Source organism: Rutidosis leptorrhynchoides, chromosome 4 (assembly GCF_046630445.1).
Source record: "Rutidosis leptorrhynchoides isolate AG116_Rl617_1_P2 chromosome 4, CSIRO_AGI_Rlap_v1, whole genome shotgun sequence".
NCBI lineage: Eukaryota > Viridiplantae > Streptophyta > Magnoliopsida > Asterales > Asteraceae > Rutidosis > Rutidosis leptorrhynchoides.
This window is the reverse complement of record NC_092336.1, coordinates 550,151,301-550,163,785: the sequence shown is the minus strand read 5'-3', so window position 1 is coordinate 550,163,785 and position 12,485 is coordinate 550,151,301. Positions and strand designations below refer to the sequence as shown.

Here is a 12,485-nt window from a genome sequence, read left to right as displayed (position 1 = left end):
AGTTTCTAGGGATATATGATGTTCCCCTAATATGAGCCGTCGTTTTCCACATTGGTTTAGAAAAACCTGGTGGTTTAGAGGTTCCCGGGTCATTGTTACAACTTAAGGACTTCGGGGGTTGACGATACATATAAAGTTCATCGGGGTTGGAATTAGATTTCTCTATTTTTATGCCCTTTCCCTTATTATTTTCTTTTGCCTTTTTAAATTCAGTTGGGGTAATTTCTATAACATCATCGGAATTCTCGTCGGAATCCGATTCATCGGAGAATTGGTAATCCTCCCAATATTTTGCTTCCTTGGCGGAAACACCATTGACCATAATTAACCTTGGTCGGTTGGTTGAGGATTTTCTTTTACTTAACCGTTTTATTATTTCCCCCACCGGTTCTATTTCTTCATCCGGTTCCGATTCTTCTTCCGGTTCCGATTCTTCTTCCGGTTCTGACTCTTCTTCCGGTTCCTCTTCGGGAACTTGTGAATCAGTCCACGAATCATTCCAATTTACATTTGACTCTTCATTATTATTAGGTGAGTCAATGGGACTTGTTCTAGAGGTAGACATCTATCACATAATATCAAACGCGTTAAGAGATTAATATATCACATAATATTCACATGTTAAAAATATATAGTTTCCAACAAAATTTGTTAAGCAATCATTTTTCAAGTAAACACGGTCGAAGTCCAGACTCACTAATGCATCCTAACAAACTCGATAAGACACACTAATTCAAAATTTTGGTTCTCTAATACCAACGCTCGGATACCAACTGAAATGTCCCGTTCTTATTGATTAAAAACGTTCCATATTAATTGATTTCGTTGCGAGGTTTTGACCTCTATATGAGACGTTTTTCAAAGACTGCATTCATTTTAAAACAAACCATAACCTTTATTTCATCAATAAAGGTTTAAAAAGCTTTACGTAGATTATCAAATAATGATAATCTAAAATATCCTGTTTACACACGACCATTACATAATGGTTTACAATACAAATATGTTACAACAAAATAAGTTTCTTGAATGCAGTTTTTACACAATATCATACAAGCATGGACTCTAAATCTCGTCCTTATTTAAGTATGCGACAACGGAAGCTCTTAATAATCACCTGAGAATAAACATGCTTAAAACGTCAACAAAAATGTCGGTGAGTTATAGGTTTAACCTATATATATCAAATCATAACAATAGACCACAAGATTTCATATTTCAATATACATCCCATACATAGAGATAAAAATTATTCATATGGTGAACACCTGGTAACCGACATTAACAAGATGCATATATAAGAATATCCCCATCATTCCGGGACACCCTTCGGATATGATATAAATTTCGAAGTACTAAAGCATCCGGTACTTTGGATGGGGTTTGTTAGGCCCAATAGATCTATCTTTAGGATTCGCGTCAATTAGGGTGTCTGTTCCCTAATTCTTAGATTACCAGACTTAATAAAAAGGGGCATATTCGATTTCGATAATTCAACCATAGAATGTAGTTTTACGTACTTGTGTCTATTTTATAAATCATTTATAAAACCTGCATGTATTCTCATCCCAAAAATATTAGATTTTAAAAGTGGGACTATAACTCACTTTCACAGATTTTTACTTCGTCGGGAAGTAAGACTTGGCCACTGGTTGATTCACGAACCTATAACAATATATACATATATATCAAAGTATGTTCAAAATATATTTACAACACTTTTAATATATTTTGATGTTTTAAGTTTATTAAGTCAGCTGTCCTCGTTAGTAACCTACAACTAGTTGTCCACAGTTAGATGTACAGAAATAAATCGATAAATATTATCTTGAATCAATCCACGACCTAGTGTATACGTATCTCAGTATTGATCACAACTCAAACTATATATATTTTGGAATCAACCTCAACCCTGTATAGCTAACTCCAACATTCACATATAGAGTGTCTATGGTTGTTCCGAAATATATATAGATGTGTCGACATGATAGGTCAAAATATTGTATACGTGTCTATGGTATCTCAAGATTACATAATATACAATACAAGTTGATTAAGTTATGGTTGGAATAGATTTGTTACCAATTTTCACGTAAGCTAAAATGAGAAAAATTATCCAATCTTGTTTTACCCATAACTTCTTCATTTTAAATCCGTTTTGAGTGAATCAAATTGCTATGGTTTCATATTGAACTCTATTTTATGAATCTAAATAGAAAAAGTATAGGTTTTTAGTCGGAAAAATAAGTTACAAGTCGTTTTTGTAAAGGTAGTCATTTCAGTCGAAAGAACGACGTCTAGATGACCATTTTAGAAAACATACTTCCACTTTGAGTTTAACCATAATTTTTGGATATAGTTTCATGTTCATAATAAAAATCATTTTCTCAGAATAACAACTTTTAAATCAAAGTTTATCATAGTTTTTAATTAACTAACCCAAAACAGCCCGCGGTGTTACTACGACGGCGTAAATCCGGTTTTACGGTGTTTTTCGTGTTTCAAGGTTTTAAATCATTAAGTTAGCATATCATATAGATATAGAACATGTGTTTAGTTGATTTTAAAATTCAAGTTAGAAGGATTAACTTTTGTTTGCGAACAAGTTTAGAATTAACTAAACTATGTTCTAGTGATTACAAGTTTAAACCTTCGAATAAGATAGCTTTATATGTATGAATCGAATGATGTTATGAACATCATTACTACCTTAAGTTCCTTGGATAAACCTACTGGAAAATAGAAAAATGGATCTAGCTTCAACGGATCCTTGGATGGCTCGAAGTTCTTGAAGCAGAATCATGACACGAAAACAAGTTCAAGTAAGATCATCACTTGAAATAAGATTGTTATAGTTATAGAAATTGAACCAAAGTTTAAATATGATTATTACCTTTGATTAGAATGATAACCTACTGTAAGAAACAAAGATTTCTTGAGGTTGGATGATCACCTTACAAGATTGGAAGTGAGCTAGCAAACTTGAAAGTATTCTTGATTTTATGTAACTAGAACTTGTAGAATATATGAAGAACACTTAGAACTTGAAGATAGAACTTGAGAGAGATCAATTAGATGAAGAAAATTGAAGAATGAAAGTGTTTGTAGGTGTTTTTGGTCGTTGGTGTATGGATTAGATATAAAGGATATGTAATTTTGTTTTCATGTAAATAAGTCATGAATGATTACTCATATTTTTGTAATTTTATGAGATATTTCATGCTAGTTGCCAAATGATGGTTCCCACATGTGTTAGGTGACTCACATGGGCTGCTAAGAGCTGATCATTGGAGTGTATATACCAATAGTACATACATCTAAAAGCTGTGTATTGTACGAGTACGAATACGGGTGCATACGAGTAGAATTGTTGATGAAACTGAACGAGGATGTAATTGTAAGCATTTTTGTTAAGTAGAAGTATTTTGATAAGTGTATTGAAGTCTTTCAAAAGTGTATAAATACATATTAAAACACTACATGTATATACATTTTAACTGAGTCGTTAAGTCATCGTTAGTCGTTACATGTAAGTGTTGTTTTGAAACCTTTAGGTTAACGATCTTGTTAAATGTTGTTAACCCAATGTTTATAATATCAAATGAGATTTTAAATTATTATATTATCATGATATTATCATGTATGAATATCTCTTAATATGATATATATACATTAAATGTCTTTAAAACGATAATCGTTACATATATGTCTCGTTTAAAAATCATTAAGTTAGTAGTCTTGTTTTTACATATGTAGTTCATTATTAATATACTTAATGATATGTTTACTTATCATAGTATCATGTTAACTATATATATATCCATATATATGTCATCATATAGTTTTTACAAGTTTTAACGTTCGTGAATCACCGGTCAACTTAGGTGGTCAATTGTCTATATGAAACATATTTCAATTAATCAAGTCTTAACAAGTTTGATTGCTTAACATGTTGGAAACATTTAATCATGTAAATATCAATCTCAATTAATATATATAAACATGGAAAAGTTCGGGTCACTACACTTTTGATGAAATCTTGTGGTTTATCTTTATATACTTATGACTCGAGCAATTAAACCTATAACTCACCAACATTCGTGTTGACCTTTTTATCATGTTTTATTCTCAGGTCCTTAGACTGCTTCCGCTGTGATGTGTTTGTTGCCTGCATGGAGTCTCTCATGCTTTGTATAAAGTCTATTGCATTCGAAATAAAACTGCGTTGTGTAATTAATAATTTGACTGTGATGTCAAACTGTATGATAAAAACTTATGTATTTTGGGAATTTGCTTATACCTAAGCACTCACCCACATGCTTATAACTTTCTATGTTTAGAAAGTTACTTATTTTAATGAATGCAATATTTTATCAAAACGTATCATATAGAGGTCAAAACCTCACTGTGGAATCAATGATTAACGTGCTGCGTCAATAGTGATTTTGACGGGTCGTTACAGCGTGAAAAGTAATTTCTGAAACTTAGGAATTGATGTGCGAAAACTAACTTTAAAAATAACAAACAAAACTATTCAAAACTATCATATGAATTAGATAACTTGACATAATCGTGTAGTAATTAATAAAAACGGTAAGTTAGGTTCGTATCCATACACAACAATGTATTTAAAAAATATGTTAGTATAAATCAAACAAAAACAATGGGAATTTATAAGATTTTTATTAAACTAAAAAAAACACAAATTAAGAAAACTAGAATTCAATGGAGATATATGTATCCACTTAGACTCGATTCCCTTTACTAAGGTTTCTATCAATTTAGTTTAAAACAATCGTTAAGTGTAATGACACTGCAATGGTTTGTCCCTTCACAGTTTCTTAACTAGCACTCTATAACTAATTGTCGTTAATTCTAGTCTCCTAATTAAGTCACAATTACTTCTACGTATAATTTAACTACAAGTTATACTGGTATTCATTTTACAACTTCACAATTACATTAATCTATATGAAAAATTAAGTTTCTTCCTAACGGGTTCGAAGTAGTTAAGCAATTCAGCTTTAATAACTTAGTATAATCTATATGAAAAATTATTAATTTACTTTAATAACAATGGTTTTTCAACTAAACGTATTCGAAGTAGTTAAACAATTGCATAAAAATCTACATATTACAATCCATCACTATAGTTCACTCATCTAAGTAGATACAAATAAATTTAGCTCATAATATGAAAAGAACAAACAACTAAACACATAGATAAACAATTATAAACCATGATATAAACAAAATAACTAATATAATGTTTTGCTGAATGATTGATTGTAGCCATAAATCCAACCAAAGAGCTTAAGATCTCAAGAACAATGGAAAAAGTTCGAAAATTCGTCCTCAACCTCAAGAGAAATATTAAAGAAAAGATATTCTTAAGTTAAAAATTTTAACCGACCACCCTCGCGTTTCGCAAAGGCCTTCTCGTTTCGTGAAGTCATCCAATATGTGAGATCCATTGCTAAATGCGAAAAAGTGTATAGGTCTGGTTGGTCTGGTTTTCACATTCTAATGCCAGTGTTCGTGTCTGAATGATTCCTGGGTGGCTCGTGTTTCACGAGATGATGATCGCGTTACGAGAAAATATACTCGACAATAAATTTTCTTTATTCTTTTCCAACTTCATCTTTAAACTCCAAATCTATTCTAAACTCGCTTAGATCACCAAATCTAAATCAACATAACCCGAAATTTATTTTTGTACAATTAAATACCAAAAGTTCTTGATTTGGCAAAACAATAAAAGCAAATAAATGGGATTGATATTGTCTTTATCACACATGTAAAACATGTATAAAATTTTCAATATCATAGTCAAGGAGCACATTAATATTAAAAATGTGAAAAAAGTATCTTTAAACTTTACGGTATTTGTTTTACAAATCTAAATAATAATTTAATATTTTGAAATATAAATAATATAATAAGTTAGCTAAAAATTGAATATACGAATATACGTTTATTTATAAGCTTATTAATATATTTAGAGCTTTTCTAATGATAGTTACTAGTTTATAACCTGCGCATTCGCGGGTATTTTTTCATATAAGATTCTAAAAATATATTCTTAATTTATTTGTGTTAATGATATAAGTAATAGTATTGATATTGAAATATATGTCAAATTGTCAATATTAAATAATGCGAAACATAACGAAAGCATTAAATTTATACACACAAAGTAAATGAGTATGAAAGTTGCAACATATTTTTCCTTCTATTTTTTGAAAAGCTTAATCTTTATTTAGATAAATTGTTAAAATAAACACATGCCTGGAAATATATATGATGAATATTAGTTCAGAAAGTCAGTTCCATCCTTTGAAACCTTTCTAATTACTGATGAATAACTGGAAAAAGAAAGATTATGAACCTTTGAAATTGTTTGAAAGATTCATTGACAACATCATCAACCCGATTTAAATACCCGCCCATAGTAGATCAAGCTTCAGCAGAACCTTGAAATGATTGCATTGGTTATTGAGATCCTTCTTAGCAGAACCTTTTCCGCTAGCTTCAGCAGAAAGATCTCGAACTTGATTCAAGACTTTGGATCTCAAGCACTGAATATGGACAACATCTCGAGAAGTAATCTCGTTATTTAAAGTGGTACCGTTAGTACTTTTAGGACCACCACCGCAAAACTTTTCCAAATTTCCCATCTCGTATATCAAAGCGAGTGCTTCACCAGCTGCAATCCGCACAGACCTATCGTTCTTTTCTAAAAGAGTCAAAAAATTAGAGACCGACCTGCATTACCAAATTAGAAAATATGAACTATAACATTAAGCAAACTAAATAGAAAATTAACTTCCTCTTGCCAAAGTTTAGAATCAAGTGTCCAATCATCCATTGTTGTAAAAAGAAACGGCCAAGCAGATACCACTGCTGTTATTATTGTTGGTAGTGGCTTAGTTGCAACAACCTGAAATTAAATCACATTAAATACATAATACTTTAATGAAACAATAAACTGATTTTGCTGATATAATATATGATTCGCTAGAGGGTGGGACGATCTCTTGGCTCTCGAGTAGAGGGTGGGACGATCTTATCAAGGCGCGGGTTCTATACCCGCGGGTGGAGTAGTCACTTCCCTCTAATCTAGGGTTCGAGGAATGATTGTCTACACTCCACCTCCCCCATACCCTACTCTCGTGGGATTGGGTATTGTTGTTGTTGTTGTTGTTGTAATATATGATTCGCTACATAAAGTGAAACGTACGTTGGGTCCAAGTTTAGGGTGAACCACTTGCCACATTATTTGTATGCATTTCTCGGTTCATAATCTTTCTTTTTCCAGTTATACGCTCATCTAAAATAGACCATCCCATGTCATCACTTCCTGCCATATTAAAAAGCTAAAGATACACTTTTCGTTCCAGTAGGAAGTGAAATAAATAAAACAAAATATTATAGAAGAGACATTATGTATTTAAGACCTGAGGCAAGTGAAAGTAAATATAATTCTTTGCTGTTGCGAATGTGTGATGAATCTGAAAAAGGAACTCAAAATGTTCAAGGTTCATATACGAATGGAGTTAAATCAAATTTACATTCATAATTGAATTCTCGTATGACATTCGATATATGAAACATAAACCCATATAATAGGTGCGTGTGAAATACATAAATTGACCACATAAAAAAAAATAAGAAAATCAAAATCAAAACCCACTTAAAGGTGAAGTAAAAGATCCGTGTAAAAGTATCAACGACCAATTAGACAACCTGTTAGACCTTTTTTAGTACGTATGCCCGCACTATTTCGTTTTGATGAGCATTTCTGGCCGGAGGTCCTTTAGGAAGCAATCTCTTGGCTCTCGAATAGAGGGAGGGACGATCTTATCTAGTCGCGGGTTCTATACCCGCAAGTGGAGTAGTGACTTCCTTCTAATCCAGGGTACGAGGAATGATTGTCTACACTCCACCTCCCCAATACCCTATTTTCGTGGAATTGGGTATTGTTGTTGTTGTTGTTAGACCTTTTTTACAATCTTAATATTATGTAATTTAGACATTTTGCACAATCAACATCCGCAAATTATGTAATCAAAAGTCATTAAAATATAACACTTACCTTCACCTAGAGTGAACTTAAATGAAGTCGCATTATTATGATTAGATTCAAGCTTCGTCCCATCAACGAATGTTCCAAAATAATGAACTATCAATAGAAAAATAAGTAGCATAAACTGATATAATACCGTAAAAACAATAATAATAGGTATAAACACCCAAAACAGTATACCTTCAAATCATGGCTTTCAAGTGTATCTCAGCTATCACATTCTTTAATCGGCTTCTTTTTCAAACCTTGATTCTTGATTTCTTTATCTTAACCGGCTTTAATGGTGACCAAAAGTAAAACATAGAAACATAGCCACCCATTTCCATCTATTACCCCATATATATTTTTCGCTTGTATTTTTCAACTTCTCAATGAACAAATGATACTCCAATATAAATGTCCATCCGGTTTAACAACAACCCTTTAATCGGTAAGTCCGAACAGCTCCAGCAAACTACATGACAATAGGTAGACAACATTTTGTGTATGACCAAGTAGATAGTAAGCATTAATGTAAACATTATCAAAATATAACATATACGGCAAAGGCTTACCATTGATTTAGTAAGTGATGATTTTATGAGGTCCGATTGTGAGTCCGAATTTTTAATTAAAATATTAAATAAGAGATCTTTTTTTTTTTAGGTTTTGAACAAAGGTTTCGAATTCATAGTTACTCATAAACTCACTTTTGTCAACAATAGCATTGACAATTTGAAGTGAGCACATCTAGGTTGTCGAGTCAAAAATAAATCAAAAACATAGAAGTAAGTATTCATTGACATGTATCCAATATAATCATACAGAACATAATAAAAAAAACACGTAGAGTACCTTCTAGCATCTTCAGTAATGCCTGCTGCACACCCTTACCTAGATACATCTCTGCTAATATTTACACTATCAGTCTGTGAAGAAGAAGCATGAAATTAAGAGACTAACATGGGGAACATAAACATATATAAATTCAAAGATAACAAATATATGTAAATAAACCTTCTTTGTAATCTTGTGTACTTCATCAATATACTCAATGCCCTGCTTAGCGGTTTCTAAGTTATAGTCAGCAACCTAAACCATAACTTTTCTTTTTGTAAACTGAAAATATATATTACATGTATATTGCTGGTACCATGGCTTTTCTTTTTGCATAACCATACCTATCTTAAAAATATTGTATCACCATCGACCGTTCTGATAAATTAAAGGCCGAGAGAACTTTGAAAAGCACTACATCCACATGGTAAGATTTTCAAAGTTGAACACTTGTTGGTACTAAACACGATAAATACAATGTGTGAAGCAAATCCAATACATTTTAAAAAGTCTCTTATTAATAATTAATTACCTATATAACTTCTATCCCACTAATCGAGTGCCTTGGCATATGTTTCATAATATTTTATGTAGTAGCATATGCTTTCTTAAAGTGAGTTCTACAACCCGCAAAAGACCATCAGAGATCATACCCACAACCTTGAAATATCCATGCCGTTTCCACTTGTAAATTAACTGGCTTGTACCTAGACGTTCTTGAAAGTTTTTTTTTCCATGATAGCATTCAAAAGTACCTCAACTTCTCAACTGTTTTTTTGTTTGAATAATATCTTCTACTTGTTATTCTTCCTATCTTAAGCCTGACTTTTAATTAATCACACAATTCATTTCATATTGAATTCACTCTCTCCGAAAATCTTTCAAGCTTTTTTGAATAAACGTTTCATCACTCTTTCCCCGCATAGTCCGTGCGCCGAGGATTCAAGACTTTTAACATTACACAGCGATGACGATTGTTATCCTGTAGACAATTTCAGAGAACTGCAAATAATTAGCAAATTGTGATGTTGCCATATGTAAATGGACTTATAATAAGTCGCCATGGCAACTTCCTTGAAAGCCTCACTCCAACAAATTATATTATATATCAATTTAATAGATCTAGCAAAGAAATTTAAAAAATAAATCAGTATACATAATTATCGCCAGCAAAGATATAAATGTCCACAACTATAAATACAAAAACCAACACAAAAGTAAAATATAAAATTAAAACGTTTAATTAAATAAAAACAAAATTAGATTTGCAACAGAAAATCGTTAGAATTGATGAATTATGTTCATAAAAATTGATATGAACACTAACCCTGATTAATGATCAATCGGTTCTCTGACTTCTTCAATTTTCGCAATCATGTGAGTGATTAATGACGAATCAAATTTTAACCAAAAAACATTGTGAAAGGAACAAACAAGTCAAACATAAATAGATTTTTACACCGTACAACAATTTTTGCATACCTGATTTAAGATACTGTTGATATGAGAATACTTGACTTGTGATGAAGAAGTCCATGAAAATTGTAGAGAAGAAGCGAAAACCTCGATAGTATGATTTAAGATTTTATTTTTAGGGATCAACCTTTTGACTGATTAATCAGTTAAAACTTTCAATTGAAAACCGACGTGGGCACTTGTGTAATTAGGAAGCGTAACTGCCTCTTAAAATCCTAAATGACGCCATACCTTATTTTAAGGGTTGAGATTAATTGATTTATACTCATCCAAAGGTTGAAATTTTGACATATGTGTTTTTTTAAATAACTATGACATCATATTTGTTTTCTTATTAGAGATAAAAGAGATAAGGGTAATTTTTAAAATTTTAAGACACCCTTAAGTAACTTGTAATTTGCGAGTAACTACCATACAAACTTCTTAATAACCAACTTTATATCCCTTAGAACTTTGATTAGAAAATACATAAATTACGATGTAGTACAATTTTAACTCATAAAGAATATATAAATTATGAACTTTAATTAAAATCTGTTTTAATTTGGTTCATTTGAAAAGAGAATGTCACATGTAGCCTTTGAGATTACGTTTAAACATATCATATACATCTTACTTCGTTATTTACGACTAAAAATTGTCATGAATAAATTTTGATACCAAATTTAAATAAGAAAATTAAAGGAATATTTATATTTATATTTTACAATTAATTCGGTAATTTATATTCACGCCGAGTGCCGACTATGAAGAAAAAGATACTCGCTCTGTATTTTGTTATGGTCTAAACGCCATAGACAAAATTTTTGTTATGGGTAGTGATAAATTCAACATAGTTTTTATTAAATTCACTCATTCTGTGCATTGACAGTGTATAATGTAAAAATAAATAATGCATACGGTGAGTGAATTTGTCAAAAAACTTATCGGATTCATCACTACCCTTTTATTATTACTACTTTACTAGCAATAATTTTTTTTCTTGCTCTCAACTTCTCGAATCTATTAATCATGTTTTATATTCATTGTCATTTGGCGTCTCAATTTTTGGTCAAAAATCGATTAATGGATTAATATTCTCCTTCAAAAATTACTCGCATACAACTAGAATTATCACCGAAGTTATCTCCTTCACGACACTTTAGGTCATTTGAAACTACCGCAACAACAACACTATTAGTGATAGAAATTTCGGAAGGATCACATCATGGATTTTATATATATATATATATATATATATATATATATATATATATATATATATATATATATATAATTGGTTGTATGCTAAATTTAGAATTTCCAAATTAAATTGAATTTTTGAATACAAAATTCAATATTACTTTGTAATTCATAGCTTTTTGCTTTTCAAAAATAATAATAATAAATAAAACTATAACTCGTTGCTAGCTATTTTTCTATGATTTTTTTGCTGTAAAAAAATATATATACTCTATTTAGGTTTCACAAAAAATAAATTGTTGCAAAAACATGTGTATTGGCAGGGACATGTTAGCCCTGTATTGACTTTGTCAACTCATTCAGCGGTCCCCGATAACCCACTGGAGCCTGGCGAAACACCATCATCCATTAATGATGGTCATAATGCACCAGAATATGCTCTGAAGGCCCACAATGTTCGGTAATGTAGTTTAGTTTAAACACCATCTGTGCATAGGCTGACTAGATCACATTTTAGACTTGATATGTTGTACTTACGTAGTATTACTATTACTATACTATCTAAAAGACAAAACTCTGTAGTATTATTCATCAATAGTAATCAGAGTTATTTTCGTCATTTTACTTTTTTTTTTGTCTCCAACGATAAAAGAAGCAACTTTCGTAAAAGAACCAACCCTTCAATGTTACCAAAGATGTCGAAAAAAAATTCTTTTTTACAAAAAAATCAACTACTTTTTTTTCAGTTGCTAGAATTAGCATTATGAGCTGCTCGAATATGAGCTGACAGGGCTTAGTATGAAGACTAGGAATGGGATCGATCGGAGAGACTTCTTTGATCTCGGGAGACATGGTCCAAGCCCGGTACAAGGGGTGACTAAAACACCAGAAACGGGGACTGCCCGAGCTATCCCATTTTTTGCTT

General features: G+C 31.3%; 1 long non-coding RNA gene across 7 annotated transcripts; it reads right to left on the bottom strand.

Moving 5' to 3' along the window:
• Window positions 1-6,268: 6,268 nt before the first annotated feature.
• LOC139845198 (uncharacterized) lies at window positions 6,269-10,529 on the bottom strand. 7 transcript variants are annotated; one of them, XR_011758234.1, is made up of 6 exons: window positions 10,385-10,529; window positions 9,083-9,904; window positions 8,921-8,994; window positions 8,267-8,540; window positions 7,241-8,182; window positions 6,269-6,940 (listed from the first exon to the last, which is right to left on the bottom strand). It is a non-coding gene; the product is annotated as an uncharacterized lncRNA (long non-coding RNA). The 7 variants fall into 7 exon arrangements; XR_011758232.1 differs by having other exon boundaries at window positions 9,083-9,884; XR_011758233.1 differs by lacking the exon at window positions 10,385-10,529 and adding an exon at window positions 10,230-10,368.
• Window positions 10,530-12,485: the final 1,956 nt, after the last annotated feature.